Source organism: Salvelinus fontinalis, chromosome 31 (assembly GCF_029448725.1).
Source record: "Salvelinus fontinalis isolate EN_2023a chromosome 31, ASM2944872v1, whole genome shotgun sequence".
In the NCBI taxonomy this organism is placed as follows: domain Eukaryota; kingdom Metazoa; phylum Chordata; class Actinopteri; order Salmoniformes; family Salmonidae; genus Salvelinus; species Salvelinus fontinalis.
The window spans coordinates 33,181,559-33,199,887 of record NC_074695.1 but is presented as its reverse complement, the minus strand read 5'-3'; the positions used below and the strand labels follow the sequence as shown (position 1 = coordinate 33,199,887).

The following is an 18,329-nucleotide window of genomic DNA, read 5'->3' as shown; positions in this document are numbered from 1 at the left end:
GCAGCAGTAAAATAACAATAGTGAGACTATATACAGGGGGGTACCGGTACAGAGTCAATGTGCGGAGGCACCGGTTTGTTGAGGTAATATGTACATGTAGGTAGAGTTATTAAAGTGACTATGCATAGATGGTAACAACAGAGCAGCATTGTAAAAAAAGGGGGGGGGGGGCAATGCAAATAGTCTAGGTAGCCATTTGATTAGATGTTCAGGAGTCTTATGGCTTGGGGGTAGAAGCTTAGAAGTTTAGAAGCCTCTTGGACCTAGACTTGGCGCTCCGGTACCTCTTACCCTGTGGTAGCAGAGAGAACAGTCTATGACTAAGGTGGCTGGAGTCTTTGACCACTTTTAGGGCCTTCCTCTGATACCGCCTGGTATAGAGGTCCTGGATGGCGGGAAGCTTGGCCCCAGTGATGTACTGGGCCGTTCGCTCTACCCTCTGCAGTGCCTTGCAGTCGGAGGCCGAGCAGTTACCATACCAGGCAGTGATGCAACCAGTCAGGATGCTCTCGATGGTGCAACTGTAGAACCTTTTGAGGATCTGAAGACCCATGCCAAATCTTTTCAGTCTCCAGAGGCTTTGTCGTGCTCTCTTCAAGACTGTCTTGATGTGCTTGGACCATGTTAGTTTGTTGGTGATGTGGACACCAAGGAACTTGAAGCTCTCAACCTGCTCCACTGCAGCCCCGTCTATGAGAGTGGGAGCGTGCTCGGTCCTCTTTTTCCTGTAGTCCACAACCATCTCCTTTGTCTTGATCACGTTGAGGGAGAGGTTGTTGTCCTTGCACCACACAGCCAGGTCTCTGACCAGCTCCCTATAGGCTGTCTCGTCATTGTCGGTGATCAGGCCTACCACTGTTGTGTCATCGGCAAACTTAATGATGGTGTTGGAGTCCTGCCTGGCCGTGCAGTCATGAGTGAACAGGGAGTACAGGAGGGGACTGAGCACGCACCCCTGAGGGGCCCCTGTGTTGAGGATCATCATGGAGAATGTGTTGTTACGTACCCTTACCACCTGGAGGTGGCCCGGCAGGAAGTCCAGGATCCAGTTGCAGAGTGAGGTGTTTCGTCCCAGGGTCCTTAGCATATTGATTAGCTTCAAGGGCACTATGGTGTTGAACGCTGAGCTGTAGTCAATGAATAGCATTCTCACATAGGTGTTCCTTTTGTCCAGGTGGGAAAGGGCAGTGGGGAGTGCAAAAGAGATTGCATCATATGTGGATCTGTTGGGGCGGTATGCAAATTGGAGTAGGTCTAGGGTTTGTGGGATAATGGTGTTGATGTGAGCCATGACCAGCCTTGCAAAGCACTTCATGGCTACAGAGTAATTTAGGCAAGTTACCTTAGTGTTCTTGGGCACAGGCACTATGGTGGTCTGCTTAAAACATGTTGGTATTACAGACTCGGACAGGGAGAGGTTGAAAATTTCAGTGAAGACACTTGTCAGTTGGTCAGCGCATGCTCACAGTACACTTCCTGGTAATCTGTCTGGCCCCACGGCCTTGTGAATGTTGACCTGTTTAAAGGTCTTACTCACATCGGCTGCGGAGAGTGTGATCGCACAGTCTTCCGGAACAGCTGGTGCTCTTATGCATGTTTCAGTGTTATTTGCCTCGAAGCGAGCATAGAAGTAGTTTAGCTCGTCTGGTATGCTTGTGTCACTGGGCAGCTCTCGGCTGTGCTTCCCTTTGTATTCTGTAATGGTTTGCAGGCCCTGCCACATCCGACGAGCGTCAGAGCCGGTGGAGTAAGATTCGATCTTAGTCCTGTATTGACAATTTGCCTGTTTGATGGTTCGTCGGAGGGCATAGCGGGATTTCTTAGAAGCTTCCGGGTTAGAGTCCCGCTCCTTCAAAGTGGCAGCTCTAGCCAAGTTTTTGCCAGATTTGCCAAATGGAGTGTCACGCCCTGAACATAGTAAGCTGTTTTTTTCTCTGTGTTTGTTGGGGCGTGATGGTGACTTGGGTGGGTTAACTAGGTGAATTTGTCTGTCTATGGTGGCCTGATATGGTTCCCAATCAGAGGCAGCTGTTTATCGTTGTCTCTGATTGGGGATCATATTTAGGCAGCCATTTCCCTTTTGTGTTTGTGGGATCTTGTCTATGTTTAGTTGCCTGTCTGCACTATTTGTATAGCTTCACGTTTCGTTAGTTGATTTTGTTGTTTTTGTTCAGTGTTCATTCATTAAAGAGAATGTACGCATACCACGCTGCTCCTTGGTCTCTCTCATACGACGATCGTGACAGACGATCGTCCACCAAAAATGGACCAAGCAGCGTGTACAGGAGGAGTGGACTTGAGAGGAGATCCTGGATGGAAAAGGACCCTGGACGCAGGCCGGGGAGTATCGCCTTCCTAAGGAGGAAATAGAGGCAGCGAAAGCAGAACGGCGACGATACGAGGAGATAGCTCAACGGAGCAAGCATGAGAGGCAACCCCAAGAACATTTTTTGGGGGGGTACATGGAGCAATCGGCAGAGCCGAGGAGTGAACCAGAGGCAGTCAGGGAGTCGAATGAGGAGCTTGACGCAAGATTCCGGAGAGAGGTGCTGGCATTGAGAGCGCTGCAGAGCGGGCGTGCTGAGGTGCGTGTCATCAGCCCGGTGCCACCTGTACCGGTCCCACGCATCAGGTCTCCAGTGCGCCTTCACAGCCCAGTGCGTCCTGTGCTAGCTTCCCGCACTTGCCGGGCTGGAGTGAGCATCCAATCAGGAAGGGTTGTGCCAGCTCTGCGCTCTAGACCTCCAGTACGCCTCCACAGACCAGTACGTCCTGTGCCTCCTCTTCGCACCTGCCCTGAGGTACGTGTCATCAGCCCGGTGCCACCTGTACCGGTCCCACGCATCAGGTCTCCAGTGCGCCTCCACAGTCCAGCACGTCCTGTGCCTCCTCTCTGCACTCGCCCTGAGGTGCATGTCATCAGCCCGGTGCCACCTGTACCGGTCCCACGCATCAGGTCTCCAGTGCGCATCCACAGTCCAGTACGCCCTGTGCCTCTTCCCCGCACTCGCCCTGAGGTGCGTGTCATCAGCCCGGTGCCACCTGTGCCGGTCCCACGCATCAAGCCTCCAGTGCGCCTCCACAGTCCAGAGCTTCCAGCGACAGTTCCCAGTCCAGAGCTTCCGGCGACAATTCCCAGTCCAGAGCTTCTGGTGACAGTTCCCAGTCCAGAGCGTCCGGCGACGTTTCACAGTACGGAACCACCAACGACGGGCCACGGTCCAGAACCTCCAACGACGGGCCACGGTCCAGAACTTCCTGAGACGGGCCACGGTCCGGAACCTCCTGAGACGGTCTACGGTCCGGAACCTCCAGCGACGGTCTACGTTCCGGAACCTCCAGCGACGGTCTACGGTACGGAGCCTCCAGCGACGGTCGGCGGTCCGGAGCCTCCAGCAACGGTCCGGAGCCTCCAGCGACGGTCGGCGGTCCAGAGCCTTCAGCAGGGGTTCTCAGTCCAGAGCCTCCTACGACGATCTACGGTCCAGAGCCTCCGGTGACGATCCACGGTCCAGAGCCTCCGGCGACGATCCACGGTCTGGTGCCTCCAGCGACGACCCACGGTCCGGAGTTTCTGCTGATGCGCCCCACACCGGAGCCGCCCCCCGACGCCCTGCGTCATCCATCCTAGATGCCCACCCGGACCTTCCCCTATTGAGTCAGGTTTTGCGGTCGGAGTTCGCACCTTTGGGGGGGGGGGGGAAACTGTCACGTCCTGAACATAGTAAGCTGTTTTTTCTCTGTGTTTGTTGGGGCGTGATGGTGACTTGGGTGGGTTATCTAGGTGTATTTGTATGTCTATGGTGGCCTGATATGGTTCCCAATCAGAGGCAGCTGTTTATCATTGTCTCTGATTGGGGATCACATTTAGGCAGCCATTTCCCTTTTGTGTTTGTGGGATCTTGTCTATGTTTAGATGCCTGTCTGAACTATTTGTTTAGCTTCACCTTTTGTTAGTTGATTTTGTTGTTTTTGTTCAGTGGTCATTCATCAAAGAGAATGTACGCATACCACGCTGCTCCTTGGTCTCTCTCATACAACAATCGTGACATGGAGGGCGCGGGAGAGTGTGTATGCGTCTCTGTGTGTGGAGTAAAGGTGGTCCAGCATCCCCCCCCACCCCCCTTTTTCCCCTCATTTAACATGCTGATAGAAATTTGGTAAAACGGATTTAAGTTTCCCTGCATTAAAGTCCCCGGCTACTAGGAGCGCCGCCTAGTGGCGGAATACAGCTCATTCAATGCTGTCTTAGTGCCAGCCTCAGTCTGTGGTGGTATGTAAACAGCCACGAAAAATACGGATGAAAACTCTCTAGGTAAATAGTGTGGTCTACAGCTTATCATGAGATACTCTACCTCAGCCGAGCAATAACTTGTGACTTCCTTAGATATCGTGCACCAGCTGTTATTTACAAAAATACATCGTCCGCCGCCTTTTGTCTTACCAGACGCAGCTGTTCTATCCTGCCAGTACAGCGTATAACCAGCCAGCTGTATGTTGATAGTGTCGTCGTTCATATAAGATATTACAGTTGTGAATGTCCCGTTGGTAGTTTAATCTTCCGTGCAGGTCATTGATTTTATTCTCAAAAGATTGCACGTTTCCTTGCAGAATGCAAGGAAGTGGAGGTTTATTTGATCGCCTACGAATTCTCAGAAGGCAGCTCGACCTCTGGCCCCTATTTCTCCGACTCCTCTTCACGCAAATCACGGGGATCTGGGCTTGTTCCAGAGAAAGCAGTATATCATTCGCGTCGGGCTCATCAGACTCGTTCAAAAGCACTTCAATCTTTTGTCTTGCCCATTCACCCTCTGAATGGCAAACATACACACTCCATGTCTCAACTGTTTCAAGGCTGGCTGTAATAAATGGCTGTAAAAAATCCTTCTTTAACCTGTCTCCCCTTCATCTACAGGGAATGAAGTGGATTTAACAGGTGATTTAAAACCTGTTGAGGACAGAGGGCGCTGTTTTCACTTTGGGGGAAAATCGTGCCCAATTTAAACGGCCTCGTACTCAATTCTTGCTCGTACAATATGCATATTATTATTACTATTGGATAGAAAACACTCTCTAGTTTCTAAAACCGTTTATATCTGTGAGTATATCTGTGAGTAAAACAGAACTCATTTTGCAGCAAACTTCCTGACAGGAAGTGGAAAATCTGAAATCGATGCTCTGTTCTAGGACCTGCCTATAAATGTCCTTGATATTTATTAGTATACATGCACTTCATACGTTTTCCACTAGATGTCGACAGGCAGTGAGAGAAGAAATGGAGTGTATAACTTGATCTGGGGTCGAATAAAAGTTCTCGGCATGACGTGTCACCAGTTTCCTGTTTTCTGGAGAGCGCGTGAAGGGACCTGGTTTTGCCTTCTGAAAAGCTGCCGATATAGACGACTAATATCTCCGGCTTTGATTTTATTTGATACATGTGACAATATCATCGTAAAGTATGTTTTTTCAATATAGTTTTATTAGATTATTGAAATTTATTCGGGACGTTAGGCGTGTTGCGTTGTGTGCCTTTGTTCAGGAAGGAGAGCTTCGCGCTACTTTGCTAGCTTTCCGTGCTAATTGACTGGAGAAGAGGACATTCTAAAACCAAACAACGATTGTTCTGGACAAAGGACCCCTTGTACAACATTCTGATGAAAGATCATCAAAAGTAGGACCCATTTTATGATGCTATTTCATATATCTGTCGAACATGTGAAATAGTCGTTTGCGCCCAGATTTTGGGTACTCTCGCTATAACTAAGCTGGATGTCGTAATGAAGTTATTTTGAGAATTCTAACACGGCGATTGCATTAAGAACTAGTGTAATCTCTCATTTCCTATACAACATGTATTTTCTAGTAACGTTTATGAATAGTTATTTGGTCTTGAGGAGACATTATGCAGAGAAGAACCGTATCACAAGATGACTAAGGCAACACAAGAGCCGGGAGAGTCTGCCTTGGACTTCCTAGTCCAAGTCTTTGACCTGAGACAGAAAGTGTTATTAGCCTCAGCTCATGCCCAATCAGGACTGAAATATGGCACAGAGTTAGTCAAGAGCCAATGCCTGCAGGCCGTTCTTACTGCATTTTCAAATGATAATGTCATGGCAGAGATGAGAGTGCATCTCCAGAATATTAACACCAGTGATGAACTTTTGCTTGAGAAAATCCAAATTGCCTAGGGCAATGAAAGCAAACGCATGCAAAAGGCCAGGATTTCACGTAAGTTCACACCCTCGTGAGTGAAAGCTGTACAGAGTGAGGATAACGGGATAGCGGAGGGGAATGTGCACAGGCAGAGCCCCAACAGACCACAGTCCGAAAACAAAAGAACTACAATCGCCTCCTGAGTAAAATTGATGCGAGCAACAAAGCAATCAAAGAAGTGACCTGTCAGGTAGCCTCGTTAGTACAGTCAGTGCAGGGCCAGGGTGACAGTTCAGTTAGGAATCAACCAACAGAAAACCAAGTCCAACCAACAGAGAGAAAATAAAGTGCAAAAGTTGTTATGAGACTGGTCAACAGACTTGCCATCATTGCTACAAATGTGGCAGTGATAGCCATTTGGCAGTAGGATCAGGGGCAACGCACATCCATCGGGAAACACCTGGGGGTCACGACCATGGAACGGGAGTGACCTCAGATACATCTAGTTCCATCCAGTGTTGCAGTGGTTGCAGTGCAAAGGTAGAGAGAACCTCAGAGTTTAAGTTGTGTTCATTGTGTCATAAAGCTGCCTATTGTTCCAAAGTGTGCCAACAGGATCATTGGAAACAGCACCAACCCACATGTAAGACTGCCCGCAAGACTGACCACAACAAAGTGGGGGGCAACTACCCCAGCTACCACAGGACATTGTAATATAACACAGCTCATTGGTAAAAAAAAAATCAAGTGTGGTGTTATAAGGAGGGTGTAGACCCTAGCACTATGGGACACAGAGGCTCAGGTATCCATCATAAGTGAGGAATGGAGAAAACGTAATTTGCCACGCACACAAATTAGACCAATGGCAGAAATCATGGGCTAAAATTAAAACAAATGCCCATCCAACCCAGAAAGGGAATTTCAGTGCCATTGGCTGCCCTCAGAGACACTGGATCTAAGGGCAGCCAATGGCACTGAAATTCCCTTTCTGGGTTGGATGGACATTTGTTTTAGTTTGCTTGATCCCAAAGCTGATGTCATTGCAGGAAAACAATTGAGGGTCCGATATTAGTCACAAATGAAAGACTGGAGAAACCAATCATTGGGTTTAATGTAATTGAAGAAATAGTTCAAACAAAAAGTAACAATGAGCCCTGAGCTGATATATACAGTAATGATGCTAAGAAATGCACTTAAGCTAGGACAGGGAAAGGCAAAGACTCTACTCAATCTGCTTCAGCACTCATAGTACACGGAGAAATGCTTACTTACAGCAGGCAGACGTGACATTGTCATTCCAGGTGGACAAACAAAATGGATTCATCCCTGTATCCCAAGAGAGGCCCCCTTCAATGATGAAATTGTGCTATTTGAACCGGACTTGAGAATGATCTGTGGCCTGGACTTACAAAGTCAGGTCGTGAAAAACTCAAAACGGCCATCTCGTAAAGTTGACATTGCAGTAGTGAATACTACCAAACATGACATTACCTTACCAAGACAAACAGTGATAGGGACATTACAGAGAGTAGTAGCGTGTCACATGGTTCCTGTGCCCAGTGGAGAAAAGGTTACTGTAGCACAGGCTCAGGACAGATCCCCAGCGGAGCCTGGCCCTGACAACGGTCACATAGAGTGGTGGGACCCACCTGTAGATGTTCAGCACTTGAGCCAAGAACAACAAGAATTAGTCAAACAGATGCTCAGAGAGGAATCAGCCATTTTCGCCAAGTATGACATGGACATATGGTGTATTGAAAATCTCAGAATGGAGATAGCATTGACTGATAACATACCAGTGGCAGAGAGATACAACGGTGTGCCACGCCCCTTGTATGCTGAGGTGAAAAGCCACCTTCAGGGGCTCCTGAACAAAAGCTTCATCAAGAAGTCAACTTCATCATACGCATCACCTCTGGACTGTGTATGCAAAAAGGATGGGAAATTAAGACTTTGTGTTGATTATAGGGGATTATACAAGAAAACTGTTCTGGACAGGCATCCCATACACCGTATACAGGAAATACGTCATGGTTTGGGAGGAAACTCATGGTTTACAGTTTTAGATCAAGGAAAGGCATACCACCATGGCTTTGTGGGAGAGGTGTCCAGAAAATACACTGCCTTCAGCACCCTTTGGGCCTTATGTGAATGGAATATAATTCCCTTTGGCTTATCAAACAGTCCCTCTGCCTTCCAATGAAGCATGGTTGAAAGTTTAGAGGGTACACGAGATAGAATCTGTATACCATATTTGGATGATGTTCTTATTTTTAGTCAGTCATTTGAACAACATGTGGAAGATGCCTTTCAGGTACTCAGACAGCAAAATAAATGGGGTATTAAACTCAGGGCTGATAAGTGTGACCTATTCAAGAATGAGGTCCGTTATTTAGGAAAAATAAAAATAATAACGAGAAGGACCAAGATAGCGATGCAGTCGGGACAGGCTCTGCCCCACCAGAAAGTTATATGGGAAGATGCTCACCAGAGAGCATTAGAACACTTGGTGAGTATGTTGACTAATCCACCTGTGCTTGCTGACCCAGATTTCAAGGAGCCTTTTATCCTGCACGTTGATGCCTCTGAAGAGGGATTGGGAGGTGTGTTATACCAATGACAAAGTGGCAAACTGAGGGTCATTGGATATGTCTCCTCACCCTGACACAAGCAGAGAGAAACTATCACCTTCACTCAGGGAAACTGGAATTCTTGGCCCTCAAATGGGCAGTGACTGAGTGGTTCTGAGATGACCTATTTTATGCTCCCTCTGTGACCGTGTACAGGGATAATAACCCCTTGACATAAGTACTAACTACAGCAAGACAGAATGCCACCAGTCATTGCTGGGTGGCGGAGCTGTCTGACTTTAATCTCAAACTGAAGTATCGTCCTGGAAAGGTAAACACTGACGCAGACTTTCTGTCACGCTCTCCTTTGCATGCTGAGCGTTACATGGAAGAATGCACACAAGAAACATTCACCTGAGACGGTTAAAGCAACACTCAATAATGTTCAGACACAACAGAATGACTGTGTAACATGGATATCCACGGTCACACTAAGGCCATCAGTGCAAGATGAGCTGTCATGATGGGGGGGAACAGTTACAGCGACTGTCTCCACATGATCTCATGCAGGCTCAGTTAAAGGATGCGGCTGTACGGAGAATATTGGAACTGAAAGGTCAAACGACTAAGCCTAAACCAACAGAATGTCAACAAGAGTCATACAAAGTCAAACAGTTACTGCAAGAGTGTAACAGGCTCCATGTCTCACCAGAGGGATTATTACAAAGGAAAACAGAGAAAGGACACGGTACCAAGTCAGTATAGAACACTGATTTACAAGTACTTACTGAAATGGCCCATCTAGGAACAAAAAGAGTGTTGAACTTAGCACGAGGGCGCTTTTATTGGCTGCGCATGCAACATGACATTGAACACCTTATCACTAAAGTGTGTAAGTGTATCAAACAAAAGAAACCCAGTATAATAACTAGGGCCCCAATGCAACATATACGGGCTACAGCTCCTTTCCAGATGATTTCAATTGACTATGTGCATTTGGAGAAAAGCCGAGGGGGCTACGAGTACATTTTAGATAACGTTACAAAATGTGCACAAGCCTACCCCACCAGAATAAAAGGTCAGGGAAAACTGCAGCAAAAAAGCTTTTTGACTGTTTTTTCCCAAAGTTTGGCTTTGTGTCAAAATTCCATCATGAACAGGGAAGAGAGTTTGAAAATCAGTTATTCAGAGCCTTGCAGAACTGTACGGGATAGCCAATTCCAGAACCTCTCCATATCATCCCCAGAGGAATCCGGTAGAGAGATTTAACCATACACTATTGTTAATGTTGCGCACACTAGATGAAGAGAAAAAGGCCAACTGGTGTGATTATCTGAACAAGGTCATTCATGCATATAATTGTATCACCAGTGATGCTACTGGGTTCTCACTGTATTTCCTGCTATTTGGAAGGGCTCCACTGCTACCTATTGACCTTGTCTTTGGGTTACAGATAAAGGAACAGTAGAAATCATGCTAGGATTATGCATAAGAAGTGGCAGCAACAGATGGTGGAAGCCTATGACATCGCAATTAGAAACATGGAGAAATCAACAGGAAAGGGAAAAGCCTACTATGATCGGAAGAAAATTAGTTTGGTTCTGGTCTCAGGGGATCGTGTACTGGTGAGGAACATGTCAGAACGTGGTGGGCCGGGAAAGCTAAGATCACACTGGGAAGACCAAATACACGTGGTGGTAACCAGGAAAGGGTTCTGCATCGCAAAATGTAAATGTCATGTAATTCTCTGCCATTTAAGGAACCTGTTGAAACACCCAGTAGAGGTCTGTGGAGAAGGGAACCACCCCAGCAAAAGAAGACAAATGCAGAGAGCGCTGAGTCTGAGAGCTCAGAATAAAATTCTTATCCAGTATTCATCAATAGGGCATGTAGGGATGAAGAGAGCAGACAGAGTAGCACACAGCTAGTATCAGATAATAGTGAGAAACGGGGTCAGACTGATAGAAACTTCACTGTGAAGGAGTGCCAGCCAGTCCTCAGAGAGAGCCCGGAGAGGACAGGTAAATATGGAAAGAGCTGAGGGCTCAGTGACTCAATCATCTCATAACGAAGTGGACACTGATTCATTGGGGTCACCCATGACCTTCCCCTGCCGTTCAGCCCGGCAGAGGAAGCCCAGAGACATTCTAACCTTTAACACTTTAGGGCTGCCAAGCTCTTATCAGGATACCAACTAGAAATGTTCAGATGTGTATATATTTTCTTGTTTACCTTTACTAATCACAGCGTGATAATGTTTAGTGGGGGTTGCGTCTTTGCCCATAAAGGTAGACCGGGCATCTCTATATAGTTGTATGGCTCTCGACCTTCGTCTCTCCCGAGCCCGTACGGGAGTTGTAGCGATGAGACAAGACAGTAACTACTAACAATTGGATACCATGAAATTGGGAAGAAAAAGGGGGTAAAAAAATAAAATCAATCAATCAATAAATAAATAAAAAGAAAAATGCTATTGCAACCTCTATGCAATAAGGAATTGAGACCAAAAGCTCAAGATAAGTGTCAAGTGTTTATTACTAAGAATGCCATCAGCTGAGTGCATACATTCAGAAAGCTCACAACACGTCTTATAGGCGTCACCTCCCCAGCTGTACATGTTATGACCCCAATGATTTCCCCTCCTTTCCCCTGTGGAATGTCCATGGTCCTCTCTTGTTTAGCTAGATGTCAGAATCACACCCCGTCCATCTTCATCCTGGGCCTGACCCTTCTCTCTGATCCAAAGCAATTTCCTCTTATCTGATTAGGTCAACCTTTCTGAATTAGCATACACACAGTTTCATGATCTAAACTCCATTAATACTCACAGTAAACATTCACTACACAGGATACAAACAAACTACAGTTTAACTTGAAACATGTTACATTTTAACAGAATCAGTTTGTGAGTGGTACCTGGGTAGCAGGCCTACTTAGTATCAGAGAGATCATGCAAGACAAGAGCAGAATACTGAACAATATTAAATACTAAGGATGAGGAGCCAATCGAATCATTGTGAAAGTTATCATTATTGAGATGTTAAACAACAATATTGAGTAATTAATGTTTCACTGTAGGTGCGTGTTACCCTTTCTATGAGCTTATCATATAAACTACAACGTGAAGAGTACTGTTTACTAGAATTTTAATCATGTCAGCACATGTAACAGCAGTTTAAAGCACTTTTTGTTAATTTTTCTTCCTCTCCCCAATTTACTTAAACTATATTTCTTTATTTCCCATGGGCTTTCTGGAATACAACTGTATTAAGCCCCTTTTCAACACCCCCCTGCAAAAGCTAAATGTTGTCCCAAACATTTCCCTGGCCTCAAAACAAACACAGAGGATGTAAATACAGGTCATGAGAACACCTCCGAAAACACAAGCCGCACTGCTTCTTAACACAGCGTGCCTCCAACCCGGAAGCCAGCCGCACCAATGTGTCGGAGGAAACACCGTACGCCTGGCCCCCTTGGTTAGCACGCACTGCGCCCGGCCCGCCACAGGAGTCGCTAGTGCGCGATGAGAGAAGGATATCCCTACCGGCCAAACCCTCCCTAACCCAGACGACGCTAGGCGTCACCCCATGACGCTGTGCGTCGCCCCATGGACCTCCCGGTCGCGGCCGGCTGCGACAGAGCCTGGGCTCGAACCCAGAGTTTCTGGTGGCACAGCTAGCACTGCGATGCAGTGCCTTAGACCACTGCACCACCCGGGAGGCCCCAGCATTTTTCTTTTTAACAAAACAATACTCCCTCACTCCACCATTCTAGGTCTAACACACATGGGTGGCTAAGGCCTTCAAAAACACATGCAATTATTTATTCCATTGTTTGCAGACAGAACCACAGCAAATATTTCCAATCAACTCCAGAGAAATCCACCAAACCGCTCCCTGGACTGCGTTATGGCTGCTTAATGAATCCATGTTCCAACCTCACAATCATCAGAGAGAGAGAGTGTTTGAGATGAACCAGATGTCCAAGGGGGCTTCACCTTGGTGACTTGTCTGTTTTTGTGTAACCCAAACAGCCTCCCTTTTGGAACTAGAACAAGATGTGGAAGACAGCATGCCAGCTCCCCAAACAAAAGGTGGATTCTTACAAGTACGTCAGTCCCTGAGATTTGATTATAACCAATGAATTGACCAGACATGGGCTGCTGAGCGACATGAACGAATTAGAGGGCAGCTAGCCAGGCAAGTCTGGAAGAGAAACAGAATCCATTCTCTTGCTATGGGTATATGGCTGCTATGCTGTAGATGGCTGAGGACAGTGGATGTTAGTTAGTTTAACAGTTATTGTTAACATGTGTTAACATGTGTACATATACTAACCCAGGGATGGGTATTTGGAGAAGCTCTCCATGCACATGGGCTCCCAGGAACCATCTATACAATGGCAGCATCCCCAGCCATCAGGGCCTTGGGGATGTCTTCCAGCTTTTTCACAGAGCAGTGGTTTATGTTCTCTTTGAGCTCAGCGAAATTACAGGCGATCGTGTGGCAGTCAATGACTGGGGAAAAGCCTGCACTGATTTGTCCTGGGTGGCTCAGAATAATCACCTGAGAGAGACAGGGACAGAGAGAACAAATGATTTCATGCAAATAGGTCAATTAATTATTTAGATCAGGCTTTAGTACTGTATGTGTCTGAGATGTCCAGAGGGATGGCCTTTGACCTTGACCTGAGCTGTGAACCAAGCAACCACTTGGGGCGGGTCAGACTTGCTGTCCCCACACATGTTCCCTCTGCGGATGACCTTCACAGATACAGTGCATTCGGAAAGTATTCAGAACCCTTGACTTTCTCCACATTTTGTTATTTTACATCCTTATTCTACAATTTAAAAAATACATGTTTTCCCTCATCAATCTACACACAATACCCCATAATGACAAAGCGATTATTTTCAAATTTATTATAATTAAAAATGTATAAAAAATAATTTATATATTTACAAAAGTATTCAGACCCTTTGCTATGAGACTAGAAATTGAGTTCAGGTGCATCCTGTTTCCATTGATCATCCTTGAGATGTTTCTACAACTTGATTGGAGTCCACATGTGGTAAATTCAATTGATTGGACATGATTTAAAGGTACCAAAAAATGTCTGAAGCATTGAAGGTCCCCAAAAACACAGTAGACTCCATCATTCTTAAATGGAAGAAGTTTTGGAACCACCAAGACTCTTCCTAGAGCTGGCCGCCCGGCCAAACTGAGCAATTGGGGGAGAAGGGCCTTGGTCAGGGAGGTGACCAAGAACCCGATGGTCACTCTGACAGAGCTCCAGAGTTCCTCTGGGGAGATGGGAGAACCTTCTAGAAGAACAACCATCTCTGTAGCACTCCACCAATCAGGTATTGATGGTAGAGTGGCCAGACGGAAGCCACTCCTCAGTAAAAGGCACATGACAGCCCGCTTGGAGTTTGCCAAAAGGCACCTAAAGGACTCTCAGACCATGAAACAAGATTCTCTGATCTGATGAAACAAAGATTGAACTCTTTGGCCTGAATGCCAAGCGTGACATCTGGTGGCAGCATCATGCTGTGGGGATGTTTTTCAGCAGCAAGTACTGGGAGACTAGTCGGGATTGAGGCAAAGATTAACGGAGCAAAGTACAGAGAGATTCTTGATGAAAACCTGCTCCAGAGCACTCAGGACCTCAGACTGGGACGACGGTTCACATTCCAACAGGACAACAACCCTAAACACACAGCCAAGACAACGCATGAGTGGCTTCAGCACAAGTCTCTGAATGTCCTTGAGTGGGATGGACTTGGACCCGATATAACATCTATGGAGAGACCTGAAAATAACTGTGCAGCGTCGTTCCCCATCCAACCTGACAGAGCTTGAGAGGATCTGTAGAGAAGAATGGGAGAAGTTCCCCAAATACAGGTGTGCCAAGATTGTATCGTCATATCCAAGAAGACTCGAGGCTGTAATCGCTGCCAAAGGTGCTTCAACAAAGTACTGAGTAAAGGGTCTGAATACTTATGTAAATGTCATATCTCAGTTTTGTATTTTTTATTACATTTGCTCAACTGTCTAAAAACCTGTTTTTGCTTTGTTATTATGAGGTTTTGTGTGTAGATTGATGAGGGGGAAAAAACGATTTAATCTATCTTAGAATAAGGCTGCAACGTAACAACATTTGGGAAAAAAAAGTGAAGGGGGGGTGCAACTCAATATTAAGAAGGTGTTGTAAACTCAGTGTATATTTATATATATTTATTTCCGGCGACATATAAAAGGGGGGCCATGGGCCGCATGTTTCCCGCTAGTTGCCCATCCCTGCGAGACTAGCCTATTACTTTTGTTTAGTGTTAGAGTAGCAACCCTACCTCCTATCTTGTAGACGTCCTGCAGGGGCAGGCAGATGGGTTTGTCTGCGGGCTGTGTCGGAGGCATTATGGTGTCTAAAGTTTCCAGGAGACTCATCCCGTTGCCATGGTGCTCCTTCCTGTCCAGCTTCCAGCTTTTGAACCAAGGAATGAGGACAGAGTGACAACACAGTGTAACAACATGGATTTCTGAGTGTTGAATTTGTTTGGAAGTTGGGATATCAGATGATTGAGGAACAGAAAAATGCATTTTACATGAACATGAGGACATCTTGTGGAGTATTGAGGAATTACACACTGTCTACCAACTATAGCTTTGAGAGGGGGATTGCTCCAGCATGTTGTCCCCATGCCAACCGGAGATTGGCACGAAGATCTTTGGAGTTAGGGTTAGGGTTAGGGTTAGGGTTAGGGTTAGGGTTAGCCCTAACCCTAACCCTAACCCTAACCCACTGTAGAGATGCTCTGTGGAGTCCATCCTGTTGATCCCTACAATGAGCTGCTTGACCCCCAGAGTGAAGGGCAGGAGGACATGCTCCCTCATCTGACCGTTCTTGGAGATGCCGCCTCCAACTCTCCCACGATCAGCAAGGCACAGTCCGCCTGTACAACACAGCAGTCATGGGGATTGTTTAGGCTCAGTGAGATCAATGAGTCAGGGTTTAGAAGAATGGCGAGGATGAGGAATGGTAACATTAAGGTGAGGGTGTCAACCTCCTTACCTGGGATGTTCCTGTGATCATGTTGTTGATGAAGTCTCTGTGCCCTGGCGCGTCAATGATAGTAATGTAATACACTGAGTTTACAAAACATTAGGGACACCTTCCTAATATTGTGTTGCACCCCCTTTTGCCCTCAGAACAGCCTCAAATGGTCGGGGCATGGTGTCGAAAACTAGAAGGTGTCGAAAACATTCTACAGGGATGCTGACCCATGTTGACTCCAATGATTCCAACTTTGGTTGGTTGGATGTCCTTTGGGTGGTGGACCATTCTTGATACACACAAGAAACCTTTGAATGTGAAAAACCCAGCAGTTTGATAGTTCTTGACACACTCAAACCGGTGCGCCTGGCACCTACTACAGTATCCCGTTCAAAGGCACTTAAATATTTTGTCTTGCCCATTCACCCTCTGAATGGCACATTCCATGTCTAAATTGTCTCAAGGATTAAAAATCCTTCTTTAACCTGTCTCCTCCCCTTCATCTATACTGATTGATGTTGGTTTAACACGTGACATCAATAAGGGATAATAGCTTTCACCTGGATTCATCTGGTCAGACGATAATACATGACCAAAGGTATTGGGACGCCTGCTTGTCGAATATCTCATTCCAAAATCATGGGCAATAATATGGAGTCGGTCCAACCTATGCTGCTTTAACAGCCTCCACTCTTCTGGGAAGGCTTTCCACTAGATTTGGAACATTGCTGCGGGTACTTGCTTCCATTCAGACACAAAAGCATTCGTGAGGTTGGGCACTGATGTTAGGAGATTAGGCCTGGCTCGCAGTTGACGTTCCAATTAATCCCAAAGGTGTTCGATGGGGTTGAGGTCAGGGCTCTGTGCAGGCCAGTCAAGTTCTTCCATACCAATCTGGACAAAACATTTTTCTATATGGACCTTGCTTGTGCACGGGAAAATTGTCATGCTGAAACAGGAAAGGGCCCTCCCCAAACTGTTGCCACAAAGTTGGAAGCACAGAACTGTCTAGAATATCATTGTATGCTGTAGCATTAAGATTTCCCTACAATGGAACTAAGGGGCCTAGCCCGAACGCTGAAAAACAGCCCTAGACCATTATTCCTCATACACCAAACTTTACAGTTGGCACTATACATTCAGACAGGTAGTGTTTTCCTGGCATCTGCCAAACCCGGATTAGTCCGTCGGACTGCCAGATGGTGAAGCGTGATTTATTACTGCAGAGAATGTTTCCACTACTCCAGAGTCCAATGGCGGCAAGCTTTAAACCACTCCAGCTGGTGCTTGGCGTAGTGCATGGTGATCTTAGGCTTGTGTGCGGCTGCTCGGCCATGGAAACCCATTTCATGAAGCTCCTGACAAACAGTTCTTGTACTGACGTTGTTTCCAGGTGCAGTTTGGAACTCGGTAGTAAAGTGTTGCATCTGAGGACAGACTATTTTTACGAGCTACATCACTCGGCAGTCCCATTCTGTGAGCTTGTGTGGCCTAACACTTCACGGCTGAGCAGTTGTTGCTCCTAGACGTTTCCACTTCACAATAACAGCACTTACAGTTGATCGGGGCAGCTCTAGCAGGGCAGAAATTTGAAGAACTGATTTGTTGGAAAGGTGGCATCCTATGACGGTGTCACGTTGAAAGGTCATTCTACTGACAATGTTTGTCTAAGGAGATTGTATAGCTGTGTGCTCGATTGTATACACCTGTCAGTAACAGGTGTGGCTGAAATAGCCAAATCCACTCATTTGAAGAGGTGTCCACATACTTTTGTATATATAGTGTATGTCATGGAAAGAGCAGGTGTTCCTAATGTTTTGTACACTCAGTGGTCTCAAACTTCCACAGCTAGATGTCAATGGTGATGCCCTGCTCTCTCTCTGCCTTCAGCTTGTCCAGCGCCACACATACTTAAAGGAGCCCTTTCCCATCTAGTTCAGAGAGATAGGGTAAAGATAAGTTAGAATGAGAAACTGTTCAGGTTAGAGAAAAATGATTTATAATTGAGTCATGGACATGTTATACCCTATAACCCCTTGTTATAATAACAGTGAATCATAAATGAAGACAGTCTTCCTCTTCATTGTGTGGTTTAGCAGAGCTGTCAAGCACTGATTATGCAGAGATACTAATCCACACTGGCCTCACCTCTACAGCCTCTTTCTCAAACTTCTCAGTGGTCCTCTTGTCAATGCCCCCACACTTGTAGATGAGGTGTCCAGTGGTGGTGGACTTCCCTGAGTCCACATGACCAATCACCACAATGTTGATGGGACTTTCTCCTTTCCCATCCTGGAATGTGATGGGATGGACTGCAGTAGAGGAAAGAATGGATATTGAACACATTACAAATGTGACAGGGAGAACAACTAACACGAGGGGAAAGAGAGGGGGTGATACCAGATATCATACTGGAAACTCAAAAACTGTTAGTAAAATAACTCCTTATTAGCCATGTAAAATCTTTTTTGAATTAGTATGAATTCATTACAATGGTATGGCGCGCTACAATTAGAGTCCTAACAAACAAACCTACTTAAATATTCTGCTGCA

The 18,329-nt window shown here is 46.2% G+C and overlaps 1 pseudogene; it reads right to left on the bottom strand.

Moving 5' to 3' along the window:
• Positions 1–11,314: 11,314 nt before the first annotated feature.
• Positions 11,315–18,149, bottom strand: LOC129829306 (elongation factor 1-alpha 2-like; annotated as a pseudogene).
• Between the last annotated feature and the right edge of the window lie 180 nt (positions 18,150–18,329).